Below are 24,070 nucleotides of genomic sequence, written 5' to 3' on the forward strand. Positions count from 1 at the left end.
AACATTTTGTTCACTAAGGAAATACAAGATGAAACTTAACCCAATGAAATGCAACTTCGGTGTCCGGGCAGGTAAGTTCCTCGGCGTACTTGTCGGCGCCGGGGGAATTGATGCCAATCCGAGAAAGTCCAAGCACACTGGACTGCCGGAGCCGAGGAATCGAAAAGAGGTTATGATGTTGACCGGGAGGATGGCGGCTCTCGCCCGTTTTATCTCTCGGTCAGCCGACAAGAGCACCCCATTCTTCAAAGTGTTAAAGGGGAATAAAGACTTCAGCTGGGGGGAGGAACAGAGCACGGCTTTCGTGCAACCGAAAGCTCATCTTCAAACTCTCCCAACCCCGTCCCGCCGATCTTTGGGGAGGCGCTATATCTATACATAGCAGATTACCTCGGCCACGGTCGGTCCGTAATCGTCGAGAAGAAGACAAGCAAGAAGACTCCAATCCACTTTGTCAGCCATACATTGTTGCCCGCCGAAAGAAATTACCCACCGATTGAAAAAGCGACCTTTGTCTTGTCGTCTTTTGCCGCAAGGAAATCGAAACCTTACTTCGACGCACATCCCGTGACGGTCTTAACCGACCAACCATTGGAGAAAGCATTGGAAAAATTTGAGCAATCCGGCAGCTCATCAAATGGGCGTGCGAGAGCTATCCGGCCGGCATTCAATACAAGCCGAGGCCCTCGATAAAGGGACAGGCACTTGCAGACTTCCTGGCCGAGTGCACATATCAAGAAGAACCAAACCCCGGAGTATGGGAAGTATACACCGACGGGTCCTCCACGGCGAACAGCTCAGGAGCCGGCATCCTTATCATCAGCCCAAACGGGGACGAGTTTGAGTGCGCCATGAAATTTACCTTCTCGGCCTCAAACAACGAATCCGAATACGAGGCGGTGATAACTGGAGTCGAGCTAGCTAGAGCTGCCGGAGCAGAACACATTGTGTTGAAGACAGACTCACTATTGGTTACTAACCAAATCAGAGGAGAGTATGAGGCTCGGGACGACGGGATGGTAAGATACCTGGAAAGGGTAAAAGCTGACACAGCAAAATTGAAATCTTTCCAAATCCAATGCATTCCCAGGTCTGAGAACAACCGAGCCGGCGCTCTCTCAAAACTTGCCAGTTCAAGCATCAAAAATATCAGCCGAACCGTGCTAGTGGATATCAGGAATGCTAAAAGCATCACTGACACACTCTGCATGGTGGGCGACATAGAAGCCGAGACGACGTGGATGACTCCGATAATGAAATAAAAACTACCAAACGAGTTGCCGGGGGACCGCAGTCTGTCTCAGAAGATAAAGAGGATCGCCGCAAGGTACTTGGTGTTCGAAGGAGAATTATACAGAAGGTCCGTAATAAGACCACTCTTGAAATGTGTCGGCCCAGCCGACGCGGAGCTAATACTGACAGAAATACACGAAGGCATCTGTGGACATCACATGGGGGCAAGAACACTAGCCCACAAAGCTCTCCGAACCGGCTACTTCTGGCCTACCATGCTTGAGGATTCCAGAGCTAAGACCAAGAAGTGTAAAAATTGTCAGATGCATGCTCCGGTGATACATGTACCTTCCCGAGACCTGCAACCGGTGCTTAGTCCCCTTCCTTTCGCACAGTGGGGGATGGATTTATTGGGGCCATTTCCAACGGCCTCCGGAGGAAGAAAGTACCTGATTGTCGCCGTCGACTACCTGCCAAGACAACGGCGGCCGTAAGAAAGGTAATCTGGGAGAACGTCATAACTCGATTTGGGTTACCCCAAGTCATGGTGTTTGACCACGGCCGAGAGTTTTGGAGTGACATAGTGATGAACTGGCTAGAAGAGCTCGGTATCAAGTTTGCATACTCCTCCGTCTGCCACCCTCAGAGCAACGGGCAGGCAGAGGCAGCTAATAAAACAATCCTAAACGGGCTGAAAAAGAAAGTTGAAGATCTAAAGGGAAGATGGGCTGATGAACTACCCGGCGTCCTATGGTCCCTTAGAACCACGGAGAAAGAAGCAACGGGGTACAGTCCATTCCACCTAGTCTATGGGTCTGAAGCCGTACTGCCAATCGAAGCATCGGTCTGCCGACATTCGAAGGCAAACCTTTGACCCAGTCGAGAATGAGGAAGGCCTGAGAGTCTCCCTAGACCTGGTCGAAGAAAGCCGAGACACGGCACGGCTTAACTTGGCAGTATATCAAAATCGAATGAGAAGAGCATACAACCGAAAGGTCCACAAAAGAGACTTAAGAGTAGGAGATCTAGTCCTAAGAAAGTCAGCCGCCACCAACAAAGGAAACATCCATGGCAAGATGACGGCCAACTGGGAAGGACCCTACAAAGTAGTTGAAGAAATGAGGCCGGGTACATACCGGCTGACAGACATGGAGGGAGTGCCTCTAATGAGCCACTGGAACACCGACAATCTTAGAAAATACTTCGTATAGCGGTGGAGGTGTCCAAGACCATTGTGGGCACCCCAACGCTTGATTATATCTAAGGAAGAATGTTCCAAGTTTTCTATCAAAATGAAGTGTCCCTCCCATAGTCATACCAAGATATTTACAACAACAGTCAAAACGTAAACTCAGTTGCCTCGGCCAAAGCAGTGACGAGGGAAACGCGACTTGCCCCACAGCAGTTATCAACATGCTTAGGAACGTATAAGTGCGGTTGAGAAACGCAAATCGAACGCCTCGGCCAGACCGAGAGTGAAAGAGGAAGCGATCAACACGTCTACAGATACGAACGATGTCGAGCCGTTAACCCGATTGCCTCGGCCAGACCGAGAGTGACGGGGACACAACGACCGATACGCTAACATGTTCACAACGGTGGTTGGGATAGCAAATCTGACCGCCTCGGGCGGTGGAGGAAGCGACCAACACGCCAACATGTTTAAAAAACGTTAAGTACAGTTGAGTTACGCATTCTAACTGCCCCGGCTAGGCCGATGGTGGAAACAGAAAAGAAGCGCTCAATTAATAACGTAAGGAGACAACTCAGACAAGAATGAGAAAAAGACCTCGGCCAAGCCAGAGGCAAAATAAACAAACTCTTACTGAAAATGTTTACAGGTAATACAAGAAAGAAGTCGACGGCCGTCCCCATAGGGATAGCCTAAACACTACCTACCAACGTTTACAAAAAAAGAAGGAACAAAGAAAAGGGTACAGGACATAAGACATGAAGTGCAAAAGATGGCGGGAGGAAAGGCTTAATAATTGGCCCCCGAACAGTGAAGCTATCCGAGATGCCGGTGAACCCGGTGACGACCGCCCGTCTCCCTATGAATGTTGCTTGCTCGCCACCGGCGACATCGCACATCATCTTTGGTGGGCGACCCGTGCCGACTTGGCGCTTCAGCCACCGCCTTTGCCTTCTCAGCTTCCTCCCTGGCCGCCTTCGCCTTTTCAGCATGGGCCGCCTTCTCCGCAGCCTCCTCTTTCTCCTTCTTCACCGCTGCCTCTTTCGCAGCCTTCGCCTCCGCGACCTTCGCCTTAGCATCAAGCTTATCATCAAATAGCTCGTCAAATTTTTGCCATGGGAAGGAGCCATCAAGAAAGAGCTCTCCGATCACTTCCCGGGCGGCTTCTTCGGCCAGGTCCCGGTATTGGGCGCACATGTTAGGGAGGATGACGCTTTGGAGCGTCTCAATGTCCTCCTCCCTCTGGGTGAGGATTGCCTTTGTGTTCCTGTGTGACTTCGACTGAAGCCGATACATAAACTTCCATTCCTCCCTCTTCTTAACAGTGAAGTCGAAGGCAGCCTGAAGCTTGTCACGCTCCTCCAGCAGCTTAGCGGTATCAGCCTCCGTAGCCTCAACCTTGGCTCTCTCAGCAAGAACCGCCTTTTCAGCGTCCTCCCTAAGTTTTCACTCAGCAAGGACCGCCTTTTCAGCCTCAACCTTGGCCCTCTCAGTCTCCTTCTTCGCAGCGAGCCGAGCTCAAGCTCGAGCCGCTCAAGGCGTGGGGCGCTTCGCCATGACCTTTTCTTGCTCCATAATATGAGCACCGCCATATCACCCACTTCGCCAAAGATCTTTCTAATCAAGGGGGGGGAAGGCTTCGGGGAGGAGGAGACGACGGCGGCATCCTTATCACCCGTCTGCGCAGTCGCTTCTCAATACGCCGTTCGAGGGACCGGTAGACGACGGCGGTTGATCTACAAAAAATTCGGACAAAGCATCCATGTCAACGTTCATTGACATGCCAGAGAGCCTGTCATCAGGAACGCCTAATGAACCAGCTAAATCTGAACCACAGGTTAGATCTGTACCAGGCTTCGCCTTCTTGGCCGGAGGACCCATTTCTTTGCTGGCCTCGGTAGCAGCGGCAGCAGTTTTGATAGGACAAGAGTTGGTCGTCACACATCCAATCAAACACATTTATAATACTCAACAAACAACTAGTTAGCGGTAAGTCGAGGTCAATCCATGGGACAGTGTGCTTTGGGTTCTAAGTCTATCTATCTCAATTTATGCTAGTGTCACGATTTGTTTGGGTTTGTAGTTGTGTTCTAGACTAATAAAAGCAATAAAGTAAAACAAGCAATAAAAGGAAGGATGTAAACAAATGATTAAAAGTTCTAGGATATCATGGGGTCATAGGGGATTCATGGTGTTGATCATACAAACTTGTTTACAAAGTTGCAAGCAATTAATGTTGTGGAGGAACCGAGTTGGTTTATATCTTACGGTTCTTAGGAAGAGTTGGGTTCCGGAGCCGAATCGATTAGATTGTACAACACCTATAAGTCGACTTAATTTCCTCCTAATCAACTTCTATGCATGGTCTAACAAGACTCGAGTTGGTTTATATCTTACAAGTCAAGTTGAATAGATAAGAGATGGGTAAAAATGCAAGGATTCATAGGCTTAGCATTTCATCAAACATAACATGTGCATAGGTTGACATCACAACAAGCAAGGAATTTAATTATGAAAACATATTAGATTAAGCATGATTAATCCCATGTTGGTTTCCCCTAATTACCCACTAATCCTAGTTTAGTAACTACTCACTCATTATCAAGTTTAACATGCTAACAAGGTTGTCAATCATATTAACAAGGCAAAACATGATGAACAAGTAAGAAAGATTAACAATAATTAAAACAAGGATTAAGAGAATTATACTTATGGAGATTCCAAAATAATAATGCAAAGAATAATAGAAGTACTTGATGATTGATGGAAGGTTGTCAATCTCCCAATAAACCCAAATGATCTTCTAATTACCCAAAAGTAACAAACTTGAACAATAATTAAGGAGAGATTAATGTAGGATTTGTGGAAAGATTAAAGAGTAATCTATTCTAATCTACTCCTAATGAAATCTAAGATGAATTTCTAATGTGGAGGCTTGATCTAATCTAAAACTCTATGCCTTGATTATTTACAAGTGGGGTATATATAGTAGAGCTTCATTAGGTTAACTAAGGCTAAATTAGTAATTACATTTGTGAGTTCTAAGCAGGGAATTGCTAGTCTTTTCGGAGAGATGAGCATCTCAGCTGAAGACGCCACGATCCGTTCGTCCAGGAGGGGAATCCGCTCGGATTCTTGCAGGGGTGGACGAGCGTCTTTGGGCGAATCCGCTCGGATTGTAACAAGGGAATCTGAGCGTCTTCGAGGCTTGGACAATCGGATTATGCTTCTTGGACGGGCGTCTTGTGCCTTAGGCCGCTCGGATTCTGCTTCAGAATCCTTTTCTTCACTTTCATCTTATTCTTCTAAAATTGTCTTTAGTTCTTGCCTCCTCTTCATACTAGTCCATCTAATATCACCAATAAGCTTCCAAATATGCAAGAAAGACGGGAATTTCCGCCTTATTATCTTCTTTCCTACAAAACATACGAAATGCACTAGGAAAGCAAAATAGAAAGCATTTGACGGATAAAATGGCTATGGAATGTTATAATAGTATGCAAAATAGGCTCAATTAGGGGACTAAATGTGTGCAAATAATGTTCACATCATATACTAACAATCTCTACCCGGGTTCATTTTATTAGACACCCTACGTTCATTTGGTTCATTAGTTCAGGTTCCAAGATCGTCTCTCTGATACCACTTTGTAACACCTATTTACCAAAGAGCCTTACCAAGGCCTACCTTAGCAAATGGAAGCATTACCATCTCGGTTGCCCAAGGTAGTACATATCAAATTGACAATAGAAGAACAAATATAACTTTATTAATACAAACTTAGAACTACTGATACAAGTCGAGTCTCAAAACTAGAGATACAAAACTATTGATACAATATAAACCAAAACCAAAGACCGTCTAAACTATGTGAACTCAGCGGTGACTCGCTCCCTCCAAGGTTTCCAGCTAAAGTTCAGCAATCATCAAAACCTTATAACACTACCTGCTCACCATTTGTCGGCAATATCAAATGGATCACTGCAGACACATAATAGAAAGGAAACCACAACACAAAACCACACAAGGTCAGTCAACTATACAATCAGTCATAAGCCAGCAATAAATAAAACCAATTCAATCCAATCCTGTAATAGCCATAAACCTCTAACTCCAAAAGCAAGTAGTATTACACAATCGGTCCCTAATCGACCATGTAATAACCGGATATGTTGGGACCCGCAAAGGACACTCAGGATGCGTAAGAGGACCCTCGGACTTGATGAGAGACTACTTGGGAGTAAGGGATGACCGTACACTAGACCAAGAATGACCTAAAACAGACCTAGTTAGTGTGTAATGGAGCGAGTGGAGGCTATAGTGGACCGAGCAGGTGCCACTCGGCCGAGTACATGCGGTACTCGACCGAGTGGGTGATACTCGGCCAAGTGGACTCAGTACTCGACCGAGTGCAACTCATTAGTGGGCGATAAAACCTATGACAGGATCTTATTTCACCTAATAACCCTAAATCATTTCATTCTTTCTCCTTATCACTCCAAATCTTTTCCCTTCTCTCTAAAACCCTCCTAAACACCTCTCCATAGATGCTAATCTTGGATTATAATATTATGTACATTATCTTTCTTTTTTTCATCTTGTAATTAAAGATCTATCAACCCTAACTTTTGGGGGTTTTGTTGGGGATAATTAATTTGTGATTAATATGAGTAATTGATCGGGTCCGTTTTGTGTTCACAATTAAAGATGTGGTCGTTGGGTCACGGTCGAATCAAAACACAATTTATAACTTCACAAACAACTCTACAATTAGTAAAGAGGCAAGTAAAGGTCGGATCCCAAGGGACGGGAGTTGAAATGAGAGTTCTATTGCAACTAGTGGTGTCTAAGGGGTGTCACAAATTGGGTTGATGTAGAAGGTCACTAAACTAAAATAGCAATGAAAATAAACAAGCAAGATGAATTAAAGGGGGTGTAAACAATTGATTAAAAGCACTAGGGTGTCATGGGATCATAGGGGAATCATGGGATATGATCATACAAACATGTTCTCAAATTATAAGCAAGCAATTATTGTTGTGATGGATTGAGTTGGGTTATATCTTACAATCCTAGGAAAGTTTGGGTCCCGGAGCCGAATCGATTAGATTGTACAACACCTACAAGTCGACTTAGTCTTCCCTACTCAACAACATGCATGGTCTAATGAGACTCGAGTTGGGTTATGTCTTACAAGTCTCATTGAAAAGATAGGTGATGGTGGTAAATGCAAGGATTCATAGGCTTAGCATTTCATCAAATATAACATGTGCATGAGTTGAGATCAAAACAAGCAAGCAAATAAAACATGAAAGCATATTAATTTAAGCATGAATCATTCCCCATGTTGGTTTCCCCTAATCACCCATTAACCCTAGCTAAGAGACTACTCACTCATTATCATGTTTATCATGCTAGCAAGGTTGTCAATCATACCAACAATATGAAACATGATGAATAAATGAAAGTAATTAACAATAATTAAAAAAGGGATTAAGAGATTATACCTACTAATGATTCCAATAATAAAGAAAAGATAAAAGAAGTACTTGAATGCTTGATTGAGAGGTTGTCAATCTCCCAATAATAACCCAAATAATCTTCAATTACCCAAAATAAAGGATGAACAAAAGAGAGATTAAGGAAATAGAACTTGTATTAGAACTTGATTAATTGTTGATTACAATACTAAAGAGAGATTTGATTGATATTAACTACTCTAATTATTGATAAGAAGAACATGCTCCTCTAATTAGACTAATGGGGTATTTATAGTGGAAATTAGGGAGGATGTATTAGGGTTAACTAAGGGCTAAACTAGTAATTACACTTTTTAGATTGAGCAACGAGGAGCCGGTATTTTTCGAAGGAAGGGCTTCTTTCTTCGTAGCTTGGAGAAGAGGAAATCACGCTGTGCTGGAATCCGGGCGGAATAAGGTCGGGACGGGCGGATTCTGGTGATGGGGTCCGAGCGGATTCGAGGGAATCCGGGCGGATTGTGGAGGTGGAATCCGAGCAGATTATAGCAAAGCCGCACGGATTCTGCAGCTTTGGGACGGCCGGATTGGGGACAATCCGCACGGATTGTCACTCAGCAAGACATCTTCTTCTTTTCTTCCCTTTTCTTCATAAATTCCTTGGGGATTTCCTTGGGGACTCAAGGATCCTTTCTCAACATTGCTCTTCTACTATAATATGTACAAAGGCCTTCTAATCTTGTCTCTCCTTGATGCTTGGTCATTGAATTCGATCAATTTAGTCTCGTTTTGCCATGAAAATGCAAGATTCTTACTCCTTTCCTACCAAGGGATCAAAATCTCAAAGAATATGCAAAACAAAGAACTAAAGATAAGAAATGACCCAAATATGCACTAAAAAGCATGGGAACAAGGCTAATTTGGGGGCTAAATATGCGCTAATTATGGTCACATCAAATATCCCCAAACCGAACCTTTGCTCATCCCGAGTAAAGAGGTGACAAAGACTAGGACCAATACTAACCTATCCTAATAATATAGCCGATATGAGACAATTAGCGGGTCTCACTCCGCCCCTTCAACTCACAACAAGACAACCATGAGGTAAGATGCCCTCTTGCAAGGCAAGGTGGGTCTTGCCAAAATGGCGACATATCCAAACATTAAGCACACAAAATCACATAATGGATGCATCTACAAAAAGAATAGCCACTTCCTCATCAAGTGGCGGAGGCACTAAAGAGGAACAAATTTAAGAGCATGTAATCCTTCACAAATACTAGTTCAACAAATTACTAAGGCTAAGAGGATGGTACTAAATCACCTCCAAATGGTGTTAAACCAGACTACTTTCGTCCTCAATTTCCAAATGCTTTCGTCAAGAGCGATCGGATGGTGGTGGAATGATGATCCCTATGATGCCAGTAGCATATGACATGACAAGTCTCGAATTCTCTACAAAAGTAAAGGTCATGGATCGTCCCAAGCTCAACCAAGTGGCTTGACAAAAAGGCTTTTTGGGAATGAAATGCTCAAATCTTTATTCACAACGGGTGGATATGACTAGTATTCAAAATTGTCCTCATTTCACTTTCACATTTCAAAAATTTAAGATGGGGTTTGTCCCTTCCGGGCTAGTGTCCTTTGCTTTCGCCAATCGCTTATTAGGCAACCGGTTAACCTCTAGATAATAGCTTTTCGGGGTGATAGTCACTCTGTCTCTGGGCGGCCGAATTCACAACCGTATGGGGGCCCAATTCAATGGATCCCGCACCAAAGCACATCGAAGTGGTACACCTCCATCAAAACAACTTAAATTTCTCAACTTTCAACAATTCATAACATTTGAGGTTCCTTGGCATTAGATTACTTCCACATGACAAAATTTCTTTGAAATGAGCACTTCAAGCTTATTGATAGAAAATATTTTTGGGTTGCCTTACCACAAGGTCAAACAAGGTCACCTAGACAAGTTAACCAAGTCCACATCGCATCACGGGGTTGGATAGGTGACTCACATGCAAACCCTTGACTAGGCTTTGGGTCATGGGTCAAAAGACACTAGTATGACACTATCTAGGGTGTTTTACAACCATTCTAGTAGGCAAAGTCTTAAGTTGAACAAGTATTTGTAATGGCTTAGTTGCTCTTGTCAAAGTTCCTAAATAGACATTTTTCAAAACATTTCTAACATGCAACTACATGCCATGATGCAACTAATATAAACATCCTAATGCAAGTGATTCTATCAACTAATATGACATATAAACTAAATGCAAGTCCTAAGCTCACATTGTTATACCGCATCAATCAAAATAGAGCCACATAGTCATTAACATAAAGAGGAAAAAGGAGATTGGAAAGATCATACCATGCGGTCTTCATGATCCTCATGTCTCGGATGTGGCGTAGTCAATCAATGTGAACAAGGATAGAACAAACACAATATATACAAGACAATATATACAAGACTATAAAAGGAAATAAATATGTTTTTGGGTTTTCAATTTTCAAATTTTTATGATTTTTGAAATTTTTCAATTTTTTGGATTTTTGAATAAGAGTTAAATGTTAGAATTCCCATCCCCACACTAATATGGGCATTGTCCTCAATGGCCAAAATGATGGAAATTATGCAAAGATGATGCATGATTTCTACACTAAATGCAATCTACACTAAGCTACACTACATGATGCATGGTTTTTGTTATGACGGAGAGGATAATTTAGATTACCTCCCGTTGTGTATGCATTAACTTCCCCAAACCGAGTGAGACACTATTGCTAATGTCCAAGCTAAGGATGGGTGTAGTTCATGCACATATTATGCAATGCATGAAACTAATTTGTCATTTTGGATTTTGAAAATGGGAACAATAAAATGAGAACACCTCAATGGTACCGAGGTGTGAGTCCTATATGGTTCTAGGACTACTCCAACAATGATCAAAATTATAATTAAAACAAAGAGAGAAATAGACAAACCATGAGAGGGTAGGAGTCTCCAAGGCTTGCTAATCTTCCATCATGCTATCACCATCACTTTCCTCATTAGAAGTGGTCACATTGCCACTTCCCTTGTCATTTGCTTCTTCACTTTCTTCCTCATCTTGCTCATCATCATCTTCACCATCCTTTTCTCCTTCTTCACTTTCTTCTTCATCAATGTTATCATCAACTTCTTCATCATTACCAACAACCTCATTGTCACCCAAAACGACCCTAGATGCACCCGGAAATAGGACTTCTCTATCCGCCCAACTAGGCAAGGACAAGATGGATCAAGTAGTCCTTGCCTAGCTAAGTGTAGGAGGGGTGGATATTGAGCCAAGTAAGCATTTTTCCGATCTTCAAAGGCTTGCTTGTGCATTGCTTGCATGAGAAGAGTCACATAATCATTCCTAGCTTCAACTCCTTTCGGCTTGAACTCTTCATACTCAAAGGGGTAAGGTGGTATGACAATGGAAGAGGAGGGAGTTTCAAGATCACCCTTTTGTTGTTGGATAATATACTCAGCCTCTTTAGAAAGGGGAAGTAGATAATTGGTCCGGTGGATGCTTAGACGACAAATCTTTGAAGGCAAGGTGAACGAGCTAGCTTCACTAGTGAGTCATCCATACTTAGTGTAAAGGGGGTTATGGGCAACCCACTTGTACTTGTGTATCATAGTATGCAAATCAACAAGATGACCACCCTCCTTTGCTTTGTACTTGTTATCCTTATTGAAGTTAGGATCAAAGTGCTTAGCTAGGATAGTGACTAGGCCGCCATTGACAATAACGGTAGTGCCCTTCTTCCCACAATCAATGTTTAGCCATCTATCTACCAAGAGCATCAAAGAATTGTAAGGCTTGGTGTGTACTCTTCCAATGTTCAAAGCCGATTCAAGGAGAATAAAATCAAGTTTGGTGAAATGGTTGGTATCTTTCCTAGCAATTATGGTGTTTCCCATGACCTTGTGCCATACTCTTATGCCCGGATGGTGGACCAAAAGAGCACGACTCGCATGAAAGTCCTCAAATTTCCTCCCGGAAATTTCCTCCCAAAGAGGTTCGGGGTCATACTTTCCATAATTCTTAAAATAACGCGGTTCATCACTAAGACCCAAAATTTCACTCAATTCCCTAAAGGAAATGCGTCTACTAACATTAGCTAGACGAAACTCGAGATTCTCCCTATTCTCAACTTTGGTGACTTTCAAAGAACTCAAAAATTCCAAGGTAAGGGAGGGGTATGTCAATTCCTTTGTTTCAAACAATTTCTTCAACCCCATGGCTTTGAAAAAGGCTCTAGTTTGCTCAAGAACACCCAATTTTTCTAAGGTATCTTCACATATAAATTTGGTGGATTGTAATGACTTTCTAGCAAACTTGACAAAGGTATTTCTATGGGTTTCGGAAATAAAAGTTACCTCCGGATAATGCAAAAGTTGATCAATTTCCGGAGTAGAAGGTGTTGTTGCTCCCATAGAAGGTTGTTGTTGTTGTTGCACTTCCAAGTTTGGTGTTGCTACCACCATAGCCAATGCTTTCTTTGTTTGAAGAGCCTTTTGCCTTTGTGAGAGTGCCTTAGCCTTTGGTGCCTTTGTTGCTTTTGTTGCTCCCTTAGTCCTTGCCATTGATGAACTAACCAAGAAAAGAATGAAAAATCTTCAATTTGTAGTATACCCAAATCGATTTAAAGGTGAAAGGCTTTGCCTTTATGAAATCAAAAATCGACTCAAAGGTTGAAGATTTTGTGCTTGGTTTTGATTTTTATTGAAGAAGGAGTGATTGATTTGTTGTTAGAAGGATGATTTGATTTGTTTTTGGTGAATGTTGTTGAGGGATTTTGTTTTTGGGATGGAGAGGGTGAGGGTTTTAATGTTGTGGGTAGTGTTTATGAATGAATGAATGAATGAAGGAAGGTGGGGGGGATTTTATAAAGACCGAAATTTTTGAACTGCAGGGGCAATCTGTGCGGATTCTGCCCAATCCGTGCGGATTCTGCTCTTTCTGGGTTGTATAAAACTCGCCTAAAGACAGGCGGATTCAGAAGAAGACGCTCGGATTTTCTTGATGCGGGACGGGCGGATTTGCCTAAAGACGGACGGGTTTCAGTCCAGGAAATTTTTCTTGTTTTCCTCAGCTGCAAAGACGGGCGTCTTTATTTCAAGACGAGCGGATTCTTCAAGACAAAGGATTGCTTTCTCAGACGCCCGGATTCAGATCCACGATCAAGAAATTTTCAAAATTCAGCTCAGTTCAGGACGGGCATCTTTTCTGCAGTACGCTCGGATTACTGAAGACGGGCGGATTCTCCTGAATCCGCGCGGATTCTTCCCCTGTGTACTCGGATTCAGTTCCACCCGTGCACAATGCATTTCCCTTACCATTCTTCTATTCTTTCTTCAAATCTTGTGTTCTTCATTGTGGGGGCACTACTAGGCATGGATAGCCTAGGCAATTGTCATCCCCACACTAAGGTAAAGCACTACACATCAATTGAAATTGTTAGTCCCTCCCTTACTTCTCTCAAACATGACAATTATCTTGATCAAAGTAAATAAGAATCCAAAGATGACAAAAAAAAATGCAATACAAGAATTGAAATGTAAGTTTAGGGAGTTAGAAATATTTACAAGTGGTGGTTTAGGGAGGACTCCACCAAACTCTCATTCTTGATGAGATGTCAAGGGGGCATGTCCAAGGTGTTGTTGATGTTGCTCAACACCTTGAAAAAGTAATCGAAAGCTTGTTCATTATCATGGTAGAGATCTTCAATAGACCTTGGCCCTTGTTGTCGATCTTGATCGATGGCATTACCAATGTAGGGATTAAAAATCCCTTCAAATTCGTTGTCCCAAAGACCACAAACTTCATTAAGTTGATCATTGAAAATCTCTTGCTTTGATGGAGACAACTCTCCCAATTTCTTCTCTTGGCCAATGAGGCCATCCTCTTCTTCCTTGATTGATTTTGTTGAGCTTTGCAAGCTCTCCTTGTCACAATTCACTTGCTCTTTGAATGGAGCATATTCAATTTTCTTCTTCCATTGGAGTTCCGATTTCTTCCTTTCATCCTTTCGGCTATAATGATCAATCATGAAACATGGTTCATGCAAACGAGGAGCTCTCATAGTCTTGTCAAGATTAAAAGTTATGCTTTCATCTCCCACTTCTAGAGTGAGCTCACCATGTTTCACATCAATCACCGCACCCGCGGTGTGTAGGAAAGGTCTTCCTAGAATGATTGGAATGTTGGAATCTTCCTCCATATCAACAATGACAAAGTCCACCGGGATGAAAAACTTCCCAATTCGCACGGGGACATCTTCCCATATCCCTAATGGTGTCTTCGTCGATCTATCGGCCATTTGAAGTGTGATGTTGGTGCATTTAAGCTCTCCCATCCCCAACCTTTTACTCACCGAGTACGGCATGACACTCACACTAGCCCCTAGATCACATAAGGTTTTGTTGATCGTCGTGTCGCCAATGGTACACGGTATTGAGAAGCTTCCCGGATCCTTTAACTTTGGAGGTGAACTCCCTTGAAGTATTGCACTACTCACCTTAGTGAAGGCGATAGTCTCAAGCTTCCGGATCGACTTCTTCTTTGTGAGGATATCTTTCATGTATTTCGCATAGGCCGGCACGTGATTGATTAATTCTGTGAAAGGAATTGAGACTTCCAAATTCTTCACAATTTCCATGAACTTTCCAAGTTGATCATCAGATTTGAGCTTGGCTTGACGACTTGGAAAAGGAAGTCTAATCACAATGGGCTCCTTCTCCTTGACCTTGTCTTTATTTTTCTTTGAACTTTCTTCTTTTGATGATTCTCCATCTTTGGAGCTTTGCACAATTTCTTCCTTTTCACTAGCTTCCACAACTTCATCCTCAACTTGCTTCTTTGGTGCTTCATACCTTGTACCACTTCTCAAGTGAATGGCACTAACCGTTTCATGTCTAGGGGGATTACTTTGAGGTGGTAATTGCCCCTTTTGCCTTTGTGAGCTTGAAGATGCTAGTTGAGTCAATTGTGTTTCCAACATCTTGGTGTGAGCTAGAATGTTGTTGATGGTGGTTTCCTTTGCTTGGCTATCTTTTTGCATTTGAGTGAAAAATTCTTGTTGATTCTTTTGCATTTGGAGGACCGCTTTTTGGACATCAAAACCTTGGTCATTTTGGTGATTGTATGGATTTTGATTTTGGTAACCTTGGTTTTGATTGTAAAAGGGTCTTTGATTTTGGTTTCTCATGGGTGGTGGAGTGTATGTTGTTTGAGGGTTTTGAACATTTTGGCTTTTGTATGAGAGATTTGGATGGAATTTGGTGTTTTCATTGTAAAAATTGGAATAAGGGGTACCACTCTTGTATGCTTGGAAAGCATTCACTTGTTCATTTGTTCCCCTACATTCACCTTGGTCATGTCCCAAAGTTCCATAATTCTCACATATCCCACTTGGGATTGATGAGGATGTCGTCATGGCATTAACATGATGCTTTGATGATTTTGAGTTTTCTTCAAGTCTAGCCATAGCTTGTTCAAATTTCAAGTTGATTGTGTCAATGTGAGCACTAAGTTGAGCACCCAATTGAGTAACGGAGTCCACTTCATGCTTTCCTCCTCTAGTAGCCTTGCGAGGTCTACTATATTGTGAGTTATGGACCGCCATTTCCTCAATCTTGTTCCATGTTTGATTGTCATCAACTTCGGTGAACATTCCATTCGATCCCATATTGAGAAGGTTCCTAGAATCTTCATATACACCATTCCAAAATTGTTGTACCAAAAACCATTCGCTAAGTCCATGGTGAGGACATGAGCGACAAATTCCCTTGAACCGCTCCCAAGCTTCATACAAAGACTCTTCATCCCTTTGCTTAAAACCCGTAATTTGAGCTCTTAGCATGTTAGTCTTTTCCGGTGGGTAGAATTTTTTGTAGAAAGCTAGAGCCAACTTCTTCCAAGAATCTATTCCGAGGGTGGCCTTATCAAGGCCCTTCAACCATTGCTTCGCGGTGCCGATTAAGGAAAAAGGAAATAAGACCCATCTAATTTGGTCTTGAGTCACGCCCGTTTGAGAGATTGCATCACAATAGTCGCAAAAGGTTTCCATATGAGAATGAGGGTCTTCACTAGGCATCCCCCCAAATTGGCTCCTCTCAACTAATTGGATGAAGGCGGACTTGGCAATAAAATTTCCGGTTAGATGTTGCGGTGTAGGAGTACCATTTGGTAGATTCTCCTCGGTGGGTACGGAGTGTGACGAGAATTTAGGCATTGTAGATGGATTTTGTGGGGTATTGTGTAATGGGTTCTCCTCTCCTTCTATTGCGAAAGGATTGACGAACTCACTAGTGGGTTGAACAACTTCACTAATACCTCTTAAATTCCTCCTAACAAGTCTCCTATTGTTCGTCAAGGTTCTTTCGATTTCACGGTCAAAAGGTAACAAATCACCTTGTGACTTTCTAGACATGCAAAATATCAAACAACTTGAAAACAATTAGAACAAACCTTGAAGAGTTTTACTTCCCCAAGGCGAAGAAAGACACAACTAATAACAATAAAAAGAAATCTAAATCAAACAAACACCGTCCCCGGCAACGGCGCCATTTTTGATCGGGTCCGTTTCGTGTTCACAATTAAAGATGTGGTCGTTGGGTCACGGTCGAATCAAAACACAATTTATAACTTCACAAACAACTCTACAATTAGTAAAGAGGCAAGTAAAGGTCGGATCCCAAGGGACGGGTGTTGAAATGAGAGTTCTATTGCAACTAGTGGTGTCTAAGGGGTGTCACAAATTGGGTTGATGTAGAAGGTCACTAAACTAAAATAGCAATGAAAATAAACAAGCAAGATGAATTAAAGAGGGTGTAAACAATTGATTAAAAGCACTAGGGTGTCATGGGATCATAGGGGAATCATGGGATATGATCATACAAACATGTTCTCAAATTATAAGCAAGCAATTATTGTTGTGATGGATTGAGTTGGGTTATATCTTACAATCCTAGGAAAGTTTGGGTCCCGGAGCCGAATCGATTAGATTGTACAACACCTACAAGTCGACTTAATCTTCCCTACTCAACAACATGCATGGTCTAATGAGACTCGAGTTGGATTATGTCTTACAAGTCTCATTGAAAAGATAGGTGATGGTGGTAAATGCAAGGATTCATAGGCTTAGCATTTCATCAAATATAACATGTGCATGAGTTGAGATCAAAACAAGCAAGCAAATAAAACATGAAAGCATATTAATTTAAGCATGAATCATTCCCCATGTTGGTTTCCCCTAATCACCCATTAACCCTAGCTAAGAGACTACTCACTCATTATCATGTTGATCATGCTAGCAAGGTTGTCAATCATACCAACAATGTGAAACATGATGAATAAATGAAAGTAATTAACAATAATTAAAAAAAGGGATTAAGAGATTATACCTCCTAATGATTCCAATAATAAAGCAAAGATAAAAGAAGTACTTGAATGCTTGATTGAGAGGTTGTCAATCTCCCAATAATAACCCAAATAATCTTCAATTACCCAAAATAAAGGATGAACAAAAAAGAGATTAAGGAAATAGAACTTGTATTAGAACTTGATTAATTGTTGATTACAATACTAAAGAGAGATTTGATTGATATTAACTACTCTAATTATTGATAAGAAGAACATCCTCCTCTAATTAGACTAATGGGGTATTTATAGTGGAAATTAGGGAGGATGCATTAGGGTTAACTAAGGGCTAAACTAGTAATTACACTTTTTAGATTGAGCAAGGAGGAGCCGATATTTTTCGAAGGAAGGGCTTCTTTCTTCGTAGCTTGGAGAAGAGGAAATCACGCTGTGCTGGAATCCGGGCGGAATAAGGTCGGGACGGGCGGATTCTGGTGATGGGGTCCGAGCGGATTCGAGGGAATCCGGGCGGATTGTGGAGGTGGAATCCGAGCGGATTATAGCAAAGCCGCACGGATTGTGCAGCTTTGGGACGGCCGAATTGGGGACAATTCGCACGGATTGTCACTCAGCAAGACATCTTCTTCTTTTCTTCCCTTTTCTTCATAAATTCCTTGGGGATTTCCTTGGGGACTCAAGGATCCTTTCTCAACATTGCTCTTCTATTATATTATGTACAAAGGCCTTCTAATCTTGTCTCTCCTTGATGCTTGGTCATTGAATTCGATCAATTTAGTCTCGTTTTGCCATGAAAATGCAAGATTCTTACTCCTTTCCTACCAAGGGATCAAAATCTCAAAGAATATGCAAAACAAAGAACTAAAGATAAGAAATGACCCAAATATGCACTAAAAAGCATGGGAACAAGGGTAATTCGGGGGCTAAATATGCGCTAATTATGGTCACATCAGTAATATGGGTAATTAAAGCATAATAATAAGGGGCTATATATTATATAAATATATAGAATTTGTTGTCATAATTATTATATGATTTTATGTAGGATGAGGCGGTTTTATGAGACGGAGTCTTGTTTGTCTCGGATTTGCTTATGGAGTATGCTAAAAGGTAGGCTATCCTACTCGGTTTTGATAATGTGAATACTTGTTGGTGTTTCATTTGTCATTATTTTCATGGTATAAGTCATGTTGCATCATATTGTGATATTTGGGGGATTATTGTGGACCTCATGTAGTTGTCGGAAATGCATTATAACATGGTAGTGAGTTGTGACGACTCGAAGAGTCGGGATATTTGAGAAAGTGACTTTCATAATATGTTTGGCAAGTTTATCTCATAATGAGTCGTATTTTGACATATTGTGATGCATATTACGTCATTGTGATTGTCGTATACGTTTGAGAATGCGGTTGTTGTTGAGGAGACGTAATTCATTAAACATATTAAACATATGTGATCATGGGCCGAGACACGGAGTCGGAGTTGAGTTGTTTAGTCGTGTGATAGTTGCATAGATGTGGTAGTAGTCATGTATAGAACTCACTTGTATTAGTGATTTATTCATTTATAATTCATTAAAAATCTTAATTATATAAAGAGTTACTTAATTGTAGTTCCGATTCACTGACTCGGAAAACCGAGATGATAACATCTCCCGGTTACCCTGGCCGGGTAAGAAGGGGGTGTTAAAGACTTGATGAGCTATGCTCATTGACAAACACAACAAGAAACAACCCAACACCAACAACACAAAACCGACAAAATTAAAGACGTCGAAAAAAATATGATCGAAAATAAAAATTTCGTTCAAATCCAGAACGCTGGCAAAACATGTGATATAACGGGTGAGGTCAAAAAATGGGTCAAACGAGGGAGGATATGTGAAGGATCGCCGGAGAAGAGCCTTGGGATGGACCCATCGCCGACGATCGGGTAGGAGAAGAAGGAGAAAGTGTGTGGACAGTGGAGGCGGCGGATTATAGAGAGGCTAGGTTTTTTTTTTGTGTTTTTAGAGAGAGAGGGAGAGGAGAGAAAACTTAGAGAGAGGACAGTCCTTAAAAATAATTTGGGACATATAAAGTTGTCGCTTTTTCTACCTTAATCTTGATCTAAACAATGGAAGCAAATGAACTTGTTTAAGTGGACATAGTACAAGTTAGTTGGAGACTATTGGACATAGTACATGTTGGACCTATAAAGTTGACGTCTTTTCTACCTTAATCTTGATTTGTAATTGTTTCATTAAAGATACTCCTTAGGACGTTAAAGTGCAGCGCATATTATAGGGAGACAAATGGGTGGGGCGATTGATTAGCAAATCTCGGGGTTTCGTAGCCGCAACATCTTGTCACGTGGGAGGAGAAAAACAGGACCTTAGCGGAGTTGTCTGACCTCGCGTTGTTCCGTCTCCTGATGTTTAGTTTGTTTCTAATTTAGTTATTTTTCATTTTTTGGGGTGAATTCCCTCTTCGTTTGACCAAAAAAAACCCGTCGTCTTCTGTTTATACTTGTATATACTAGTAGAAAAACATCGATTGGAGTGTTGGTCAATCGTAACAGTTGGGCTAATTGTCTTTTACTTTTTATTTGCTCGATATTATTTATTCACGTATTTTGTCGACGCTGCGAAATATTTGGAATACTCTCTTTACTTATATTTATTTGTCATTTCTAATACACATATGTTGCTAGTGTTTCAGTATTGAAATTGTTCCGAGTTGCGAAATGTCGTCGACGTTTTATAACGAATAGTCGACGTTTAAAAAAAAAAAATAAAAAAAAAAAAAATACCTTTACCCTCTCTCTTTCACTACTCCCTCTCTTACTCTTACTCTCTAACACTCCCTTACCCCGCCGCACCACATCACCGCACCACCACCGTCATTGCAGCACCTCCACCACCATCGCAGCAACACCACGGACGACGGTAGCACCAACTATTCTTGTTTCTCTTCTCAATTTCCTTCTTTATTCTCAAGTAAGTCAGGTTTTTTTTTTTAATTATTTTATATTTCGTTGTATAATTTTATTTTAATTAGGCTAGTATTGTATGTTTGTCTTGATTTGTATGAATTCTCGTCTCAATTTCGTTCTTTTTCTTCATTCTCGTTTCTCTTCGCAATTCGGTTTATATTATTGTCGTATTTGTTGTTGTTGTTGTTGTCGTCGTCGATGGAGTTGTTGTTGTAGTTGTCGGGTTTGTTAAGGAGGAGGGGACGTTGAATCCCATTGTCTGATAGGGGTAGGGACGAAAAAAATGGACGTCTAATACGAGTAGGGACAATCGGTTTCATCGTCTTAGAGTGGTCAGGACGATGAGTTTCATCGTCTGGTAGGGGGCAGGACGATGAGCTTGGATGTTGGTGGTGGCTTTGACGTGGCTTCTGGTCGTCTGATATGGCAGAGGACGTTGAGTTTCAACGTTTTACCTGGACCCAGACGTTGAAACTCAAAGTCTTGGCCATGGTCGGACTTTGAAATTCAAATGTCCGTCCATGGTTCGGACCTTTTTATTTCGTTTTAACCGTATATTTTCAATTGTAATGAGTAATTTATATTTTTTTTTTAAAAAGTTGTTTATTTTTATTTATAATGGGTAATTTATAATTTTTTTGCTTTAAAAGTTGATTATTTTTATTTATAATGGGTAATTTATATTCTTTTTGTTTTAAAAGTTGTTTATTTTTATTTATAATGGTTAATTTATATTTTTTTGTATTAAAAGTTGTTAATCTATAAATACTATTAAAAGACATCCTAAAAAATGCCAACTAGACAAAGCCACGTAGGATGTGGAAAAGTCACATAGACATTCACATTACCACCTTGGTTAAGATTGACACACGCCTACCCAACCATTCTCCACGCAGACATCTATACTATATAGTTAAAAGGCTACTTATACCATTTAATTATATTCCACATATCATTTTTAGATTGGTTAATATTAATTAATTTTAATTTATATTGCTTGATTAATGACAATTGACAACATAACATTAACTTATAAAATTAACATTTTAATTGAATCTTTTGTAATAAAACATGTTAATGAATTGATTAAAGTTTTTCATAGTTTTTTTTTTTAATTTATTTTCATATGATAAAATATTGGTTGAAAATGTTGTAAATTTTTTTTTTTTGGTAAAAAATTAAATTTAACTTTCCTGAAATTGTACCACTTAAATTTACACCTACATCTATTTATTTAAGATCGTTATACAAACCCTTTTAATTAAAACTAAAATAATTGCGAATTTTAATAATATTCTTAAAAGTAAAGGTATGACATTTTATTTCAACCACTATTTAAGATCAATAATAATAATAGTAATTTTCATTAATATTTTTTTCTTATTTGTTTTACCTCTTGAGCTCCTCGCTAATGAATTATCTTATTTAATAATACTCATAACTCAAAAATAAATGAAAAGGCAAATTAAAAGATGGGAAACAGTAGTTTATAATGGCTATTAAATCCACAACAATTTTCATTCACTAATCTTCCATTTAATAACTATTACTCATAAACTTCCAAATTACAAACTATATTTAATGGTTGAATTAAAAAATTCCAAAAAAAGGATGTAACTTACCAAAATTCACATCAAAATTTCTTAATTTACAATTAAAATTCCCATTTTACAATAAAAAGAAATGTTAGTGAATCGCTTAACATTTTTCATAGTAATATAGCTCATAAAATTTATACATTTATTTATTTATTTAAAATTACACAAACTTGAAAAGAAAAACAAATAACAAATGAGTAGCTTAATAATATTCTTAAACATAAAATTATGTCATTTTATATTCAACCATTATTTAAATTCAACCCACGATAATTTTCACATAAGTCCAATGATTTTCTTAAAGGCATCGTCGAATTTTCTCACAAGTCTCTTCTAATTCCCTACCCTAGCCTAACCGTTAGTCCATTTAACTCTCATACTAATTTTGCAATAATTTCTACCACCATAAAGATTGTATAAAGCAACCCACTATATACAAAAATATAACCCTTTGAATGCTTTTGTTTTTTTCCTAATTAATATTTATGTAATTTAAAGTTTATGAACCCTAATTTTAGTGTACATTATTTAACTTCCAAATTAACATTATTTAGCCTCTCCTATGTAAGAAAGTCTCATTTGTTTTCCTCCAAAATAATCATTTGTGGGTGGTAAAAATTTGGATTATTTTTCCTTTAACTTGAATTTGGAATGATGAAATACTAATTTGTGTATTATTTTTTGTTGTACTTTTGTTTTGTAGATAGGCAGTACGAAAGGAAGACCTTATGGTGAATTTCTATGGTTAGCGGCTAACTCTTGATGCCATGCACACTCCACAGTTAAATTTTTCTTTTTATACAACTAATAATTTCAATTTGGTTTTAAAGTTTTCTAATTCGTACATAATCAAATTCTAAAATTTATGAATCTTTATTAGATGATGATCAAAATTAAAGAATAGGCATATGATCAATGATGAAATAAGTTTCGATTTCATTTGATATTCACAAAAAAAAATCAACTATCTAAATTTTTAATTTTCCTAGAGATAATCCGTGAATCCGTGATTTTCACGGGTAACAAAACTAGTTTTGAATTTAAATGGGTAATTTTGAATTTGTTTGTATTAAAACATTTTTTTATATTTATCTAACGTATTAACATCGCAAATGCAGATGTCGGATATTGAAGATAACATTAGGGCATTAGAAATTGATGAACCTCCAAGAGGTTTGTTGTCATACTACATAAGCTAATATACAAACCCATCTACCTACAAACCCCATCCCAACAATAGATAAACCTTTACAAAGTTCATAACGTGGCTCACATTATTATTATTCCCCTCACACTCTCTCTATAAACCAGCATACAATCTAGTAACCCTTCTTAACTACAAACCTCAACACCTATGTCTAGCAATAGAAGGTTTGTAGAGAAACCTCAAAAATAGAGGACATGTCATCTTACAAACCCTTGACAAATCTCCTATTACTAGTGCCCTTATGACTACCTCGGGCCGTACGAGAAACCGAAGATTGACGTCATCTAAGCGGCGGATCCCCTTACCTTTACCGCCACATCGTAGTCGGGCAAAAGGCGTCCACATTAACCCCACTCCCTGCCCTTCTCCCGATCCCGTTACGAGCGAGGCTGATTTCCCGAGTGTGCTTTATAGGGATGGTGTAGCCGGTGCCCATTCTGATAATGATGAGGAGGAGGAACATTTTGATGTATCGGTTCAGGAGGAGGAGGACGAGGATGACTCTCAGTTTTTGGACGAGGAGGCTGCCGAAGCACCACCTAAAAAGGTGGTACGAGATGGTAAAGTTCGATATCGGCCTTATGTTGAGGGTTCATCTAGTAGCGCGGGAGGAAGAAGACGAAGAAGACGGATCTATTTTGGCATCTTACAGATCCGGTTCAGGGTGGACCGCAGTCACATTAGCGTCCTATGTAGCTTTGGTGGCCACGTAGCTTATACTAGTTGGACCGAGCCGGAAAGCGTGAGAGCGTGGCTATGCTGCTACGAGAGGCCGGGTTTTTTAGAGACGATGAAGAAGTTAAAGATGCCTGATGGTGTTTCTCAGAGAGTAAGTTAGAGTGGGCTTGGTCATTTGAGGAGTTGTATGCCGACCGGTTTGGATGAGAATTTGATTAGTGCTTTTGTAGAGAGGTGGCATCCCGACACCAACACTTTTCATATGCCTTTCGGTGAGATTACTATCTTGTTGCACG

The 24,070-nt window shown here is 40.3% G+C and overlaps 1 non-coding gene across 1 annotated transcript; it reads left to right on the forward strand.

Moving 5' to 3' along the window:
• Positions 1 to 15,691: 15,691 nt before the first annotated feature.
• LOC141618090 (small nucleolar RNA R71) lies at positions 15,692 to 15,798 on the forward strand. The gene has a single exon (XR_012531299.1). It is a non-coding gene; the product is annotated as a small nucleolar RNA R71 (small nucleolar RNA).
• Positions 15,799 to 24,070: the final 8,272 nt, after the last annotated feature.

The sequence above is a fragment of the Silene latifolia genome, chromosome 1 (assembly GCF_048544455.1).
Source record: "Silene latifolia isolate original U9 population chromosome 1, ASM4854445v1, whole genome shotgun sequence".
NCBI lineage: Eukaryota > Viridiplantae > Streptophyta > Magnoliopsida > Caryophyllales > Caryophyllaceae > Silene > Silene latifolia.